The sequence below is a fragment of the Perca flavescens genome, unplaced genomic scaffold (genome assembly GCF_004354835.1).
Source record: "Perca flavescens isolate YP-PL-M2 unplaced genomic scaffold, PFLA_1.0 EPR50_1.1_unplaced_scaf_19, whole genome shotgun sequence".
Classification (NCBI taxonomy): domain Eukaryota; kingdom Metazoa; phylum Chordata; class Actinopteri; order Perciformes; family Percidae; genus Perca; species Perca flavescens.
The window spans coordinates 104,484-107,906 of NW_021166614.1; positions in this window are offsets into that span (position 1 = coordinate 104,484).

A 3,423-nucleotide genomic window follows, 5' to 3' on the forward strand; every position below is an offset into this window, starting at 1 on the left:
TCCAACCTGATCGCACAGAAATCCCATGAAATGAACGTGGCCCCTTAAAGGTGCCCTGCCACACAAAGCCGTTTGTCCTTGTATATTTTGTAATGTGTCAGGTCCATATGTGTGTTTGTGTTATGTGGTGAATGTGAAAATGAACTGCTAGCTCCTCTGTCAGCTCTAGTCACTGAACAGAAATAAGTAAAGAAATCAGACCAATCACAAAAGCTGGTCAGTCTGACATCATGTTGCCTGAGCTCATTACTTATTCACTATAAGGGAGTGTCCCACTCTGGCCACCTTTAAGAGCCAGGTAAAGGTGTGGCTCAGAGCTAACCAAACGTGCCCCTCTGACTCCATGCTGTACCGTATCAGCCCAGTGGAGTGTGCTGGTGAATTGCGTCTTCGTCTTAACACTTACTAATAAATTGTCTTGTTTGCTTTTCTCTTGTTTTGTTTTCCTTGCTTCATATAACAAATGTTATTACTGTATATATTTTGTCTTAGAACTAACCAAGTATTGGTCACCCATACTTGTATGCTGTACCGTATTAGCTTAGTGAAGCATATGTATGTTGTGTCTCTGTTTTAAAATGTATTAATAATTTGTCTTGTTTTTTGTTTTCTTTCGTCCTGTTTTATCCTGTTTTATATAGCAGATGTTAATAGTGTTTATCTTATGTCTTTATTATTGTAATGTAAATCTGCCAAATGGGTCTACAGATGGAAATTAGCCTTTGGGCTACAATCTGGCACTTTTACGTGTACTGCTGTACATGTTCATTAAATGTGCATTGTCCTTAAATAAATAAATAAATAAATGAGCTCGCCCAGTTGGGCTGGGTAAAGGATTCTGACAGCCAGCCTCTCATTGGCTAGCTGTTAGCCAATCAGATTCAAACAGCTTAGCTTGTTGACGATTAATGAGAAGTGGCAGAAATTGAGCTGAGTCTTCCTGCAGGCTTTCTATACAACGCTAGAATGGCTTGAAACAAGGTAACCAAGGTTACAGAGTCCATGGTAGACCTTCAGACATCACTGTCGGTACACGATCCGTTCTGCGCATACGCAAGATAATACTGTTTTACCGAAGATACGACCTGCAAGATCTGTTCCATGCTAGCCTATGACTAGCCTCCATCGGGAAGCCAACATTGGTTTAGCTAACAGCTAATTTGGCTAACCACTAGCTGACAGCTAGATTCAGTCTAAAACAACGTTAAGTCAAAGTTAATGGGAGAAGCAGACTACAGCTAAATTATGACTTTACAGTAATAACAATAAAGACAAGTATTGAGTGATTGTATTTTAAATGAGCACAAGTAGAACTGACATAACAGCTGTTATGTATGTTAACGTTTATTTTTTACGTTTTATTTTGAGGGTCTTTTAAAGTTATTACATGCTGTCTCAGCTAGCGGTTAGCCGAATTAGCTGTTAGCTAAACTAACGTTAGCTTGCCTGTGGAGGCTATCGACTGGAAGCGTGGAACAGATCGTGCAGTGTCGTGAATCCTTGTACAACTGCACATCCGCGAACATTTTGCACATGTGCAGAACGGATCGTGTACCGACAATTATCACAAAGTGATGAAATCGATATTTACTGATGTCGATATCTCTGTATAGAAAAACATTTTTTACGATAATCAAATAAAAGAACTATTATCCAAAACGCATTTTTTATTTTATTTTTACTTTTGTGATTTATTTTCCGAAATGACTGATATTGGGCACCTTTACCTGTGTGCAAAATATGACTGTCATCAGATTTTCAGAAGAAAAAATGTATATTTATATAGTTAGATATAATTTGATATAATTTGACATCGAACCGATACCGATGTGTTAAAAAAATTACCCATATTATATCGGCGGCCGATATATTGTGCACCACTAATTTCGTGAAATGAACACGGCCCCTTAAGTTAAGGAAAAGGTCGTGGGTGGGTTTACGTTTGCGTGACAAGCGAGAAGAACGGGACAGAAAAGAAGAAAGTGACTTTAGGAAACGTGACATGTCTCCTGGGTGAAAATCCTGAGTTGTGTGGGAAATCTGTGACAGATATTATTGGTATTTTTAGCCCAATAACCGCTGTTTTAATCAACATTATTCACGAGATATTATCATGGTTTATATGTATTTCTTTTAATGTTATTATTTCGGTCTATTTCGGCCAGGGAAGCTGGGTTGCTTTTTTGTTTATTTATATTTTTTAAACTATAATGCTACATCTATCAACATTTATTTAGATGTTATCATGGTATTCATTTCTTATTTTAATAATATTACTTCGGTCGTATTACCGGTGAAATATTACAGTATATGCTGTAATACAGAACATTACGATATGATCCGAGCAGGAAGCATTCAAAGCTGATAGGCCTATCCCACAATGCAATGCGGCCATTCATTTCAAAGAATCGGGCAGCGATCAGCTGGTCTTTAACGCCAGGATCACTACAATATACATATATACAGTCAGTGGTCAGTATCACTTCAATATACATATATACAGTCAGTGGTCAGTATCACTTCAATATATATATATACAGTCAGTGGTCAGTATTACTACAATATACATATATACAGTCAGTGGTCAGTATCACTTCAATATACATATATACAGTCAGTGGTCAGTATCACTTCAATATACATATATACAGTCAGTGGTCAGTATCACTTCAATATACATATATACAGTCAGTGGTCAGTATTACTACAATATACATATATACAGTCAGTGGTCAGTATCACTTCAATATACATATATACAGTCAGTGGTCAGTATCACTACAATATACATATATACAGTCAGTGGTCAGTATTACTACAATATACATATATACAGTCAGTGGTCAGTATCACTACAATATACATATATACAGTCAGTGGTCAGTATCACTTCAATATACATATATACAGTCAGTGGTCAGTATCACTTCAATATACATATATACAGTCAGTGGTCAGTATCACTTCAATATACATATATACAGTCAGTGGTCAGTATTACTACAATATACATATATACAGTCACTGGTCAGTATTACTTCAATATACATATATACAGTCAGTGATTGTGTCACCAGCAACAACACGTTGCTCAGTTTTGTTCCAGTAAGTTATGAACCATAATAACGTTTAAACGAATCCGCAGAAAACTCCGGAAGTGACGTAGTACGTCCCGCTCAGCGGATACGAAGATAAAAATATATAATATTCATAATATTGATGTTTTTTTCTAACGTTGTATTTGAGGAGTTAAACAATAAAGATAGTTATAATAATAAAATACAGTTTCATGTATTTGTCTCATATATTGTGAGCTCGGCCGGCCGGCGGGCCATTTCACGGCAGACAGCAGAAAGAGGAGCCCAACGAGTCCCCCCACCCACCCCGGAAGAACTACAAGTGCTCAAGCTTTGTAACAGCTTC